Source organism: Oncorhynchus kisutch, linkage group LG24 (genome assembly GCF_002021735.2).
Source record: "Oncorhynchus kisutch isolate 150728-3 linkage group LG24, Okis_V2, whole genome shotgun sequence".
NCBI lineage: Eukaryota > Metazoa > Chordata > Actinopteri > Salmoniformes > Salmonidae > Oncorhynchus > Oncorhynchus kisutch.
Window position 1 is genome coordinate 18455421 of NC_034197.2, and position 14576 is coordinate 18469996.

At 42.3% G+C, this 14576-nt stretch overlaps 1 protein-coding gene across 3 annotated transcripts in view; it reads left to right on the forward strand.

Annotated features, from left to right (window-relative positions):
- LOC109869863 (vitamin D3 receptor A-like) overlaps positions 1 to 14576 on the forward strand; it is an 83404-nt gene that overhangs the window by 35873 nt on the left and 32955 nt on the right. The window contains exon 1 of one of the 3 annotated variants that reach the window (XM_020460149.2): positions 2857 to 3047. The exons of the other annotated variants lie outside the window; for them this stretch is intronic. The gene's annotated coding sequence lies outside the window, so the exon portion shown is untranslated. Of the gene's footprint in view, positions 1 to 2856; positions 3048 to 14576 lie in introns of those variants that run through there. 3 annotated transcript variants of the gene reach the window in all.

Sequence of the window (14576 nt, forward strand, 5' to 3'; positions counted from 1 at the left end):
GGGGTTAAGGTCAGGGCTATGTGCAGGCCAGTCAATTTCTTCCACACCGATCTCGACAAACCATTTCTGTATGGACCTCGCTTTGCGCATGGGGGCATTGTCATGCTGAAACAGGAAAGTGTCTTCACTAAACTGTTGACACAGTTGGAAGAGCAGAATCATCTAGAATGTCATTGTAGGCTGTAGTGTTAAGATTTCTCATCATTGTTCAGGCTAGGCTCCTTAGTTCCAATGACAAACATCCCCAGACCATTATACATCCACCAAACTTTACAGTTGGCACTATGCATTGGGGCAAGTAGCGTTCTCCTGGTATCCGCCAAACCCAGATTTGTCTGTCGTACTGCCAGATGGTGAAGCATGATTCATCACTCTAGAGAATGCGTTTCCACTGCTCCAGAGTCCAATGGCGGAAAGCTTTACACCACTCCAGCCAACGCTTGGCATTGCGCATGGTGATCTTAGGCTTGTGTGAACGACTGAAAACCCATTTCATGAAGCTAACGTTGCTTCTAGAGGTGAGTTTGGAACTCGGTAGTGAGTGTTGCAACTGAGGACAGACAGGCTTCAGCAACAACGCTTCAGCACTCAGCGTTTCAATTCTGTGAGCGTGTGTGGCCTACCACTTTGCGGCTAAACCGTTGTTGCTCCTAGACATTTCAACTTCACAATAACAGCACTTACAGTGAAATCGGGGAAGCCCTAGCCCGGCAGAAATCTTACCCCATTGAAGTTGACATTTTTAAATGGTTAGGGTAGGGTTTAAGTGTAGGGACGTCCCAAGGTTCCCGGATAGCACTAACCCTCTGTAAATAGCGTCAAGCACTCGTCATGGAAATTGCGGTGGTGAAACGTGAATTTGGACCAGTCCCTGACAAGTGACAATCCATACACCAAAATGTTGCTTCAAAGTGCTATTTTGTAACCTGCTATGTTTTTGTGTCTCTGAAAATATTTAAATGACAGAGCTTGAGCAATACCCTAAATAAAGGGCTGTAGTCAACGTTACCACAGAGATGAACGTTTAGCACGGCACTTGCTTTTACATTTTGGCATAGCATCCATGGTTTGCTACGACACCCCACACCCTACCATGACACTTCACGTAACTGTATATAGCCAGTGCACATTTTTGGCACTGTTGAGCTATCAAACGTATATCTACTCGGCACTCACCGTAGAAGCACCATCAGTTCACAATCCAGTCCAGTTGCGGCCTCTACTAGACCCAGTAATCAACACATGTACATTGTTTTTAAATTACACTTTTACAAGTGTCAGTCACATGACAGCTCCAATAAGCCCTTTATGGCAGAGATATGTATATAATGATGAGATGGTCATGTCTCCACCCTAACAATGGGAGTCGTTGGCGGGAAGGCAGGCGACAAGTTTTATGTCCAAAATATTTTGGCGAGAATGAAAGCACTAGCTTCGCCTATTCCTCTCTGCTTATGGTGAACGAGAGGCTTGTAGAATCATGACTCTGGAGTTTTCAATTCATTGTTCGCCGGTAAGGGGTCCTCCATGCTATGTGCATTACTTTCTCAAATTAGCGAGATTAGTCGAAAGATGTTATTTTGACTGAAGGAGTCTCAGATCAGTCAGTTAAAAGAGCCGAACTTCCCATCACTATCTGACTGGTGTAGTTGTGTTCGATGGTAGTGTCAGTCTTACTGTAGCGTGCCAAGACGAGATGTGTTTATAGCATGTAAGGAGCGCGCTCTTCAGGAAAAATGTAATGCAATTTCTTTTAAATTCTATTAAAGACAGCGTTTTCTACATCTTTATGTAGGTTATTTTTGGTGGATTAAACGCAGACAAATACATCCATAAAAGGCTAATATCAGCATATTTTGTGTTTTATTATGTTGGTCTACTGATAAATTGGTCAGGCTAGTTGAGATGAGCAAGATGCAAGTCTGCACTCACACAGTATCTGCAACATGGGTTTGCTTCACGCTCTTCAGTGTGGTAGCCACAGGACAGGACCAAAACAGTGGAGAAGTTGAGCCTCACTCTTCAACGCTCTTAGTTGCGGAAATTGACCCGCTATGCTGTTTACTTTCTGCATCTACATCCTATCACGGAGTCTTTTTGAGTGGCTGAAGTGAAGATGAATGTGTTCTTAATCATACATCTCATCAAGTTGTCTATAGGGCAATTACTGCCATATTAAGCATATTTTATGTCAGCAGGCTAATATGTTTGTTTGGCTTGGTGCCTTTTTTGACTTAACGTGAAGTTTTGGGAGAGTGCAAAGCTCAGATCTAAATCTGTTCCCCTTTTTAAACCAAGTAAACCTCAATGTTCTTGTTGGGTCCACCCCATTAGACAAAGTTGAGGTCTTTGTGCTGTCCAGAGAATGTGACGTTGGGGAGTTTTCCAAGTATGTTTATAAGAGACTCATCACCTGATTGTATCTTTTGAAGTGCTCATCCTCTGCCCCGTCTGTCTTGAGATGGTGTACACTCCCCTACACTTTCCATAATCTGTTTTTTGTTTTTCTACTACTGTGCTGTAATAAAATATAAACCTTCCTTTTTAGTGAAGTCAAGTACCTACTCTTGATATAAAGGCTTGTCACTTAACTGTTGCAATTTCACTACCTAGCCTTCCTTGCCAATGGCCATTTCTTTAGATTCATGGAATTACATGGCAGTTTTTTGAGCATACATTTGTACGGTCTTCCTATGATATTAGCACATTTGTCGTCCTAGTCTCCTATGTTGGGGTAAAAGTGGGCCGCTCTCTTTTCTCCATGCCAGTTCTGGAGTTTGCCCTGCTGACCACATGAGTATGTTAAACATTAGCTATCACCACTCACCCCTCTGGCTTCACTATTGAACAGGTATAGACTGAGACATTACTGCAGCTGAGGGTAAAGAAGGAGAGTGGGTGAGGGTGAATAAGAAAGCCACTAAAAAGAGGACGAGGGAGAGAGAAGACAGGTATTTTCTCTCTGACCTTGGGGTATTTTGACTGGAGCCTGTCTGTATTTTCTAATTGAGGAAATGGATCCACAGACCCCTCTCTGAGTCGCTCAGGTCAGTGCTGCTTTATCTTACCCCGTTTGACGAAGTCTGACAGTCTTGATAAGCCAATCTTTATAGTATACGGAACAAAAATATAAACATGCAACAATTTCAAAGATTTTACTGAGTTAGAGTTCATATCAATTCAAAGGGATCAGATAACCAGTTAATATCTGGTGTGACCACCATTTGCCTCATGTAGTGCGACACATCTCCTTCGCATAGAGTTGATCAGGCTGTTGATTGTGGCCTGTGGAATGTTGTTCTACTCTTCATTGGCTGTGCGAAGTTGCTGGATATTGGCGGGAACTGGAACACCCTGTTGTACACGTCAATCCAGAGCATCCCAAACATGCTCAGTGGGTGACATGTCTGAGTATGCAGGCCATGGAAGAACAGGGACATTTTCAGCTTCCAGTAATTATGTACAGATCCTTGCGACATGTGGCCGTGCATTATCATGCTGATACATGAGGTGATGGTGGCGGATGAATGGCACGACAATGGGCCTCAGGATCTCGTCATGGTATCTCTGTGCATTCAAATTGCCATCGACAAAATGCAATTAGGTTTGTTGTCCATTGCTTATGCCTGCCCATACCATAACCCCACCTCCACAATGGGGCACTCTGTTCACAACGTTAACTTAAGCAAACCGCTCGCCCACACGACGCCATACGCATGATCTGCGGTTGTGAGGCCGGTTGGACGTACTGCCAAATTCTCAAACTATATTTTTTTCTAGGCGGCTTATGGTAGAGAAATGAACATTTAAATTATCTGGCAACAGCTCTGGTGGACATTCCTGCAGTCAGCATGCCATTTGCACTCTACTCTAACTTGAGACATCTTGGGCATTGTGTTGTGTGACACAACTGCACATTTTAGTGTACTTTTATTGCTCCCAGCACAAGGGGCACCTGTGTAATGACACACTTCTTAATAGGACACATCTGTCGGATGGATTATCTTGGCAAATGAGAAATGCTCACTGAGGATGTACGCACATTTGAGCGCAGAATTTGAGAGAAATAAGCTGTTTGTATGTATAGATAGTCTCTGGGATCTTTTTCTTTCAGCTCATGAAACATGGGACCAACACTTTTTACATGTTGTGTTTTATATTTTTGTTCAGTATAGTTTTAGGTTGTCTTGTGGTTTCTGCCTAACAGGGCCTATGTGAGGTGCTCTACCTTTATTTCAGCAGATTTATTTTTAAGCTTGGTCTCTTCAGCAGTTTCTTTGGGAGCTTATCTTGTTTGTGCATTGGGCTATTAAACAAGCCTGTTTTAGATTCCCAGCCAATGAATGTGTGAACACAAGCTGTCGCCCAACAAAGACCACCCGGTGAGCTATGAGCGGTGAGCGTGTTGAGTGCTCATTGACAACTCCACTCGCTGAATGCTTAGTGAGCCCTTCTCGTGCTGGAATGTAAGTGCCTAGCTTCTTGGGTTTTAATGGGCATGTTAAATGTGACTCTTCAAGGAAAAGTGATGGTGGCCAAAATAAAATCTTAGCTTATTTTTATCATTACCGGACTTTGCTGCTCAGCTTTAGTTCAGTTTGTTTGTTCATGGACTGTGGCTGCCTGCTGGGTGTTTCATTGATGTTTGGTTCTATACTGCAGTTCCATAATTGACAGAATTCTATGGATCTTTGCTGGATCTCCACTCAGCAGATGAGTTCTCACTTGGGTTGAAGTCTGACATGAAGAGACCCCACATGACTTTCCAGTTTAGGTGGCATTGTTGTTCCCCACAGGAGGATCACTTTACTACGACATAGGCCTACTTTTGTATTTTGGCAAATCCCTGTCAGGTGTTTTGTTTAACATACAGTGCCTAGTGAAAGTCTACACACCCCTTGCACAGTCTTCACATTTTGCAGTTTTAAATTAGGATTAATTGGGATTTTGTGGTTGTTCATTTGGATTTTTTCCTACCTTTCTACACAACCTACTCCACATTTTATTTGATAGAAAAAAGACCCCCAGCAATAAAAGATTGTGTACAGTACCAGTCAAAAGTCTGGACACCTACTCATTCAAGTTTTTCCTTTATTTGGACTATGTTCTACATTGTAGAATAATAGTGAAGATGTAAAAACTATGAAATAACACATATGGAATCATGTAGTAACCAAAAAAAGTGTTCAACAAATGTAAAATATATTTGAGTTTCTTCAATGTAGGCACACTTTTCCTTGACAGCTTTGCACCCTCTTGGCATTCTCTCAACCAGCTTCATAAGGTAATCACCTGGAATGCATTTCAAATGTAAAAGTACATTTGTTGAATTACTTTCCTTAATGCGTTTGAGCCAATCACCTGTGTTGTGACAAGGTAGGGGTGGTATACAGAAGATTACCCCATTGGTAAAAGACCATGTCCATATTATGGCAAGAACAGCTCAAATAAGCGAAGAGAAACGACAGTCCGTCATTACTTTAAGACATGGTCAGTCAATACAAAGTTTCAAGAACTTTGAAAGTTTATTCAAGTGCAGTCGTAGAAACCGTCAAGCACTATGATGAAACTGTCTCTCATGAGGACCGCCACAGGGAAGGAAGACCCAGAGTTACCTCTGCTGCAGAGGATAAGTTCATTAGAGTTATCAGCCTCAGAAATTGCAGCACAAATAAATGCTTCAGAGTTAAAGTAACAGACACATCTCAACATCAAACTGTTCAGAGGAGACTACGTGAATCGGACTTCAGGGTTGAATTGCTGCAAAGAAACCACTACTAAAGGACACCATAAGACGAGACTTTCTTGGGCTAGGAACACAAGCAATGGACATTAGACCAGTGGGAATCTGTCCTTTGGTCTGATGAGTCCAAATATGAGATTTTTGCTTCCAACTACCGTGTCTTTGTGATACGCAGAGTAGGTGAACAGATCTCTGCATGTGTGGTTCCCACCGTGAAGCAGGGAGGAGAATGTGTGATGGTGTGGGGGTGCTTTGCTGGTGACACTGTCTGTGATTTATTTAGATTTCAAGGCATTCTTAACCAGCATGGCAACCACAGCATTCTGCAGCGATACACCATCCTGCCTGTCCTTCAACCCAAATATCTCCAAGCCTTATGAGCTCTTTTCTATGCTATATAAACAAATGTGTTGAAGGACAGGTGGAAACACATGAGGTTTGCCAGACTTTTACAGGATTGCATAGGCGTTATAACAGCAAAAACAAGTCAAAATAAGTCCTGTTCTAGGATGATGGTCTAGGATGTGAAGATTGATGTACATTATTAGTCCGTATCTTGTTATACTATAGCTACCCTCCTGGCAGATGTGAATCGGCACGAATATAATTTAAATCAATAATATGAACACATTTAGTATGAGGCTATGAGAAGAAAGTATTTCTACAGTAGAAATGGTTAATAAGTTGTCCTAGGTTCCACACTACAGTATACGTTCCTATTTAAAAATCCTCAGCCTTTTTTGGTGGTACTAAGCTAACATACAGTATGGAATTGTTTTAAGATCGTCATATTATGGATTATTTAGGTATTTTGAATTTTAGGACCCCTTTACGTATCATTTATTTATTTGATAAAACATTTAACTTGGCCTTTAGCCCTTAGATACCCATTGAATTACATGTTCATAAATGGCTAAAAAGACAGTCAAAAAATAAATAATAAGGAATATGTTTTTGAAGTGTCTGTCCTATATCTAGGAGATATAAGAAAGGTCAGGATTTGTTATTTTTTGTTGACACATTTAACCCCTTTTTTGCGGGGACACAAAAACCCTAACCCAATGGGTTACCCTGAGATGACTCCCGTGAAACTTGTGGGGGTCGTAGAGCACAACGGAGAACACTGTTCGAGTCTTCCCTTTCCATGGTGAGGTAATATTAGTTGGTAGCTCAAACGGTTTTGACGCTACAGACCGAAGTTGGCACAGCATTACCAACTCCAGACGAGTCCTGTGACACTTGTGGGGATCTTAAAGCAAAATGTAGAGCACCACAGTGTGGTCATATTAGTTTGTAGACCAAACTGTTCAGCCGCTACAGAAGTTTTCGTGAGAAGACCTATGTCTCATGGTCTGACAAACACTGCTGCATTTCGGTGACATTCCACTGCAGATGCTGATGGCAGACAGGCGGATGCGGTGGATTGCAAAGGACCTGATATCTGTAGTTTAAACTGACAGATTTGTATTATACTATTTAGATTGACTCATGGGCGTGTCAATGGATGTTAAAGGATTCAAATTGCTGTCACTATTTTAACTTTATAAATGTAGTTTAGGAATGTAAAGGATTTCACTTTGTTCTGACACGCTCGCTGCTGATAAATATGCACTGGGTTAAACTAATGGTAGACAAAATATATCAGTAGAGCCAATATAATAACTGGCTTATGAAAACACTTCTCTCAGGATGCAATGTTTTTTTTTTAAATATTTTGTGATCTTAGATGTATCTATGCTCCCCCAATCTTTCTACCCCAGGTCCTCATTTAAAAAACAGCCTGAGCTATAGGTTGGCGACACAGGTGATTAAAAAAAAAAAGGAATGTCCTAGAAAAATAATTTAATTTGGTAAATTTGCAGTTGCCCTGAATATGTGGTTATATGTGCATGCATATTCACTGCAGTGTACAAAACATTAGGAGCACCTGCTCTTTCCATGATAGACTGACCAGGTGAATGCGATTATCCCTTAGTGATGTCATCTGTTAAATCCACTTCAATCCGTGTAGATGAGCCCTGCAACGTGGACTGTGTGCCATTCAGAGGGTGAATGGGCAAGACAACAGATTTTAGTGCCTTGAAAGGACTGGACTGATATGTCAACCCTTAGGGGTGATTATTAGAATGGGACTAAGTGAACCACAAATGTTGTCAGTCAAACCTGCCTAAGATGGCTGACGTATCAACCTTACTAGGAGTAACAAAATGGCTTGCTGCTCTAAAGGGGAGTTCATCTCCCTCCAATTTATCGCACGCTATGATAATCTGTCAGCCCAATGGGCTATACCGTTGGACATGTCTCACGCTAGTTTTAATCCTAAAGGTTAGGTGCCAGTCTGTTTTTGTTAACTGTGTTCTGTGCTTATCTGGGATATCAGAGTTCAGTCAATAATTTCCACAGAGAGGGACTCTAATCTGATTTGCATGTCTGTGTGTCGATCCTCTGACCGCTGTTCTCCTCTGATGAACTTTGAACTATGAGGGAAGGCAAATAGAGGATGGGCTGAATGCACATTTTTGAAAGCTCATTTTGGAGATGGGATAGGATGGGAGATTAGATTTTGTGGTCCCAACTGTCATCTAGTTAGTGGTAACAGATGATGCACCTTGACCCCGGTCTGAACAGAGCTACCACACTTCATCCTGTCTAGTTTTGGAGACCATGAAGACTATAGTTCTGTTTTTAGTTTGCTCTTAAATGTATGTTATCTGCTAATGTAATGGAATGTCATAAAAGCTTGATCAAAGGGAGAGATCCTAATATATGTATGTACATACAGTCGGGCAAAAAAGTATTTAGTCATCCACCAATTATGCAAGTTCTCCCACTTAAAAAGATGAGAGGCCTGTAATTTTCATCATAGGTACACTTCAACGATGACAGACAAAATGAGAAAAAAAATCCAGAAAATCACATTGTAGGATTTTTTATGAATATATTTGCAAATTATGGTGGAAAATAAGTATTTGGTCAATAACAAAAGTTTATCTCAATACTTTGTTATATACCCTTTGTTGGCAATGACAGAGGTCAAATGTTTTCTGTAAGTCTTCACAAGGTTCACACACTGTTGCTGGTATTTTGGCCCATTCCTCCATGCAGATCTCCTCTAGAGCAGTGATGTTTTGGGGCTGTTGCTGGGCAACACGGACTTTCAACTCTCTCCAAAGATTTTCTATGGGGTTGAGATCTGGAGACTGGCTAGGCCACTCCAGGACCTTGAAATGCTTCTTACGAAGCCACTCCTTTGTTGCCCGGGCGGTGTGTTTGGGATCATTGTCATGCTGAAAGACCCAGCTATATTTCATCTTCAATGCCCTTGCTGATGGAAGGAGGTTTTCACTCAAAATCTCACGATACATGGCCCCATTCTTTCCTTTTACACGGATCAGTCGTCCTGGTCCCTTTGCAGAAAAACAGCCCCAAAGCATGATGTTTCCACCACCATGCTTCACAGTAGGTATGGTGTTCTTTGGATGCAACTCGGCATTCTTTGTCTTCCAAACATGACGAGTTGAGTTTTTACCAAAAAGTTATATTTTGGTTTCATCTGACCATATGACATTCTCCCAATCTTCTTCTGGATCATCCAAATGCTCTCTAGCAAACTTCAGACGGGCCTGGACATGTACTGGCTTAAGCAGGGGGATACGTCTGGCACTGCAGGATTTGAGTCCCTGGCGGCGTAGTGTGTTGCTGATGGTAGGCTTTGTTACTTTGGTCCCAGCTCTCTGCCGGTCATTCACTAGGTCCCACTAGGTGGTTCTGTGATTTTTGCTTACTGTTCTTGTGATCATTTTGACCCCACGGGGTGAGATCTTGCGTGGAGCCCCAGATCGAGGGAGATTATCAGTGGTCTTGTATGTCTTCCATTTCCTAATAATTGCTCCCACAGTTGATTTATTCAAACCAAGCTGCTTACCTATTGCAGATTCAGTCTTCCCAGCCTGGTGCAGGTCTACAATTTTGTTTCTGGTGTCCTTTGACAGCTCTTTGGTCTTGGCCATCGTGGAGTTTGGAGTGTGACTGTTTGAGGACAGGTGTCTTTTATACTGATAACAAGTTCAAACAAGTGCCATTAATACAGGTAACGAGTGGAGGACAGAGGAGCCTCTTAACCTTTAGTGACGCCCAACCCAAGAATGGGACCGTTATCATCATCTGACACTAATTAGCATAACGCAACGGACATAAATCTTCCTAGAAAATATTCCTATTCGTGAAATTCACCAGTGAAATATATTTCCGCATAGTGAGTCTTTTTTTTTTAATACATCAAAAACTATACTATGGTAACTCCTCCAATGAGATGCGCTACTAGACTCTGTTCATTCACTCTCTACATGCACAGAGGATGCTGACCAATCACAAGCGGGCGCTTTCAAAATATGCTTTACAGCCAACGCTAGACAAGCATTTGTGTAAGTTTATCATAGCCTAGCATAGCATTATGCCTTGCTAGCAGCAGGCAACCTGGTCACGGAAATCAGAAAAGCAATCAAATTAAATCGTTTACCTTTGATGAACTTCAGATGTTTTCACTCATGAGACTCCCAGGTAGACAGCCAAAGTTCATTTTTTCCCAAAATATTATTTTTGTAGGCGAAATAGCTCCGTTTGTTCTTCACAGTTGGCTGAGAAATCGCCCGGAAATTGCGGTCACCACAACGCTGAAAAATATTCCAAATTAGCTCCATAATATCGACAGAAACATGGCAAACGTTGTTTAGAATCCATCCTCAAGGTGTTTTTCTAAATATCTATTCGATAATATATCCATTGGGACAATTCGTTGATAATACAAATTATCCAGTTTCAGATGCCCATATCCAGGGCTGCTTAGGGAAGCCTGGTGATTTCATTAGTATATCTGTTTGTACAGCTGGGCATGTGTTGAACCCTGCCCACTGTGCCCATGGCTAAACAACCATGTCTCTGCTCCAGAAGTGCCCAGGATTGATGACATGGCCTGTATGCTAGGTTCTGCACAATTAATCTATTTCAGATCGAAATTGCAGTATTGGCATGTGCAATAATACAGGAGTAGTAACGGCCCAGTGCACGACTTTAGTGAAGAAAAAATTCAGGAGGTGCTGCAACACCCACAGCAACCCTACTTCCTGCTGCCGTGCAAGTCTCCATCCCAACGCTGTATAACAAAATTTAAAGGAGAAGTTGAAACATGCTACTTTGAAGGAATGGACCATACTACAATGTTTTGGACACAGGCTGCATCTTGCAATCAGTAGGCTACATATTACATGTTTTTCAGGTATTTTGATTTATTTCAATTATCATAATGATTAAGCCTACAATCATAATATTCCTATTCCATCTACAGCCTATGGCTGCCTGAATAAATAATAAACTTAGGTTAATAGCACACTATATTTTGATTTATGTTTGTGGGCCTCCCGAGTGGCGCAGTGGTCTAAGGCACTGCATCCCAGTGCTAGCTGTGCCACTAGAGATTCTGGTTCGAGTCCAAGCTCTGTCGCAGCCAGCCGCGACCGGGAGACCCATTTGCCCAGCGTCGTCGGGATTAGGGGAGGGTTTAGCCGGCAGGGATTGTCTTGTCCCATCGCACACCAGCGACTACCGGCGGACCGGGTGCAATGCACTCTGACACGGTCGCCAGGTGTATGGTGTTCCCTCCAACACATTGGTGCGGCTGGCTTCCGTGTTAGGCGGGCATTGTGTCAAGAAGCAGTGCGGCTTGGCTGGGTTGTGTTTTAACCGTGTCTGATGGTATTACTAAGTGTTTGAAATTCGACCTTTGCCTCTCCAGAGTCCATATGGGAGTTGCAGTGATGGGACAAGACTAACTACCAGTTGGATACCATGAAATTGGAGCAAAAGTGTTTGTTTATGTAGTAATAATATACAGCCGATAACGATGTTAGAAAATATTTGGTTCTGTGTTCAGTTAGCACAGTATGTATTAATTTGTTGATCTCATTTTAGAAGTGATGTTCTCTACCCTGACACTTGTTTTAACAATGTCTGATGGAATTACTATCTGGCCCCCCAAAAAAATCACAATTAGATATTGTCTAAATCATGCAGCCCTACCGTATGCCACCATGTGTTTTTTACCTGACGTGGCACATGTGTGCATCTCACCCTGTCTTACCCTCGCCTGCTCTTACCTCAGTAAGAATAGGATGCTGCCCACCTGCTTTGTTGTTTTTGTTGGGGCCCTTCAGCTCACTTTCGCCCCTATGATTGTTGCTTTGATAACATGCAAAACAAGGAGGCACAACATGGTGCATTGACCTGATGTTTTTGAGAGTGTAACTAGTGTGCTGTTTCCCAGACCAATCAGAGCAATGCATCCACGGGCTGCGCCTTAGCTGCATTAGCTAAATAAGTGTAATTTATTTGACAGTGCAGGTGATGAAGACTGGCTCCAGAGTAGTGTCTTTACACATTTAGAGATGTAAAAAATAGTTGACAAAAATATTTAGCTCAGAAAATCAAACTTACTTGGCCTACAGCAAGATGACCTTGACACAGGCAAAACTTCTCAATGGCAGAGCTATAGTAGTAACAGCCTGTTACCTGAATGGGGAGTCCGAGGATCCTGTAAGGACTTGCCCCATCCTGGCAGAAACCATGCACATTCTCATTGCGTTAAAGGTGCAGTCAATCTACACAGGACCTTCTAATAAGCTTGTTTGCATGGGCAGGAGTTTCGGCTTGGCTGGTGACATCACCAGGTGGTAATTTGGTTTATAGACTAACAGACATCCAAACCTCTCTGCCAATAAGAGCTAGTTTTCAGTTGTCCCCTCCCCACTCAGACCACTCCCAGACAGTCATAGCAAAATTAATCCGTCATAGCTAAAAATCTATTTTTTGTCAATTTTAATGGACAGCTATTATGGTAAGATGATCGTTACCAATAAATTATTTGATATTGATATAAAAATGGCTGCATTGGCCATTTAATGCAAACATAAACATTAGCCTAACGTTTTAGATAAACAATGAAACACCCCTTAACCGGGATAAACCAATTACATAAAGGAGTGTAACCTGTCTAAATCTGTGGAATTTTTCGCTCTCATCCAGGGTGGCACAGTGTTGGGCCAGTAACCGAAAGGTTGCTGGTTTGGATCTCCGAACTGACTAGATGATCAAAAAAAATGTATGTACCCTTGAGCAAGGCACTTAACTCTACTTGCTCCAGTAAGTTAAATACTAAGCCTAAACATTTTTTAAGTAAATTATTACCAGACTCTGGCGTTTGTTCTTTACATGATACAAAGCATAATATTAGAAGGGGTTAGCGATTTTTAATCTAGCAAGCCAGAGTTTGTACCAAACAATCAGTCCTTTTTGTGTGGAAAGAAATGGAGGGGAATGTTCCGACTTAGCGATGGCTCACAGGCACATCGTCAGTGACTTAACGCGACTCACATGGCCCCCTCTCCTACGGCTCCCCCATCTTGAATGGTTTCTGGGTCGTTTGCTCTGTGTGAGTGCCCGGTTAGATAACGTCAACACTTTCTTCCCTTTCATTTGATGTCCTGTAGCTGTGCTGTTCTGTGGAGGCTACTGGTGGTTGGTTGATGTTTCTCACGTCTGGAGGGACAGACAATGGGAACAACCTGCACTTTCAGTGTCGTGACTGGTGGCAAAATTAATAATTCTGATTATTAGTTGTGCCTGAGGCACTGAGGAGCAAGGTCTATTGCACAGCAACGTGACATGCAACCAGCCTTTTCATTCTCTGAGTGAGGCTCCAGGCAGGCAGTCTTTTACTGTCATATGTCTGTGTTGGAACATCAGATTTGTAATGGCAAGAACTCACAAAGACAAGAAGGTCACAGCACTTTAGTGTAGGGGGTGTGTCTGACCAGACGAGGACATGGATGCAGTCGAAGCAAGGGTGGCGGATCCTTGACCTGGGTAGATCACATTAAACTTCTGTAGCTTAATAGTGTAGCTTAATAGTGTACTTGTTCCATTGTTTTACATATGCTTCCATCCAGTGAAACTTGCAGAGCATGCATTGTTGCTTCACGTGTTGATACAGCTGTCTATTTACTGGGTCTTGTTAGCATCTGCTCAATGCCTAAATGGTATTGACCGGACTGAGATTTGTGTTCAATGCACAGCATTGTTGGTGGGTGGATCATGTTTAGAAAGAAAGCGATTATCCCCATGTTGTGTAGAGTTCAAAGATAATTGTTTTATGGGACAACTGGTTCTGTCCTTGTCAAAATTACAATTAGACCAAGCTACAAGGCAAACCAAAATACAACAGATGTTGAAAGTGCACGCTCACTACTACACAATTAGGAATGGTAGTCCTAGTTTCCATTTAGGTCTCTGTGTTTGGGGTGTGATGGTGATCAGGAGCCCATGTTACAGTGATTGGCACAATGACGTGAGACTGGCAAAGTGCGACTTGTCTAGCGTTGGGGCAGCCTGGCCTTTTTTTATTAGGCATTGATCTTTATGCAACTCTTAGCCAGTCAAGCAACAACCTGATGTTTCCTTCCAGAAATGGAGGCTCCCTTGTCTGTATACATTGTTTTCAGCTTCTTGCTAAGCGTGCAATCATCAGTATTTAATGGAAAAACAACTTGTTTTTCTGCTCTTGCCCTGTCGTGAACCATGGACAAACACACTAAATGCTCCAACCAACCAGTGCCTTTGTCAGCAGAAATGGATAACAGCTGTTCAAATCTTGGCTAACCCGTGTTGGTTTCTCTAGTACAATGATGAATAATGTTATGGCCTGTGGTAGTTCTGATTTTGATTTAGCAATGTCTATCAATCAACACCCCACATTGGCATTATTGAACCCCCCCCCCCCCCC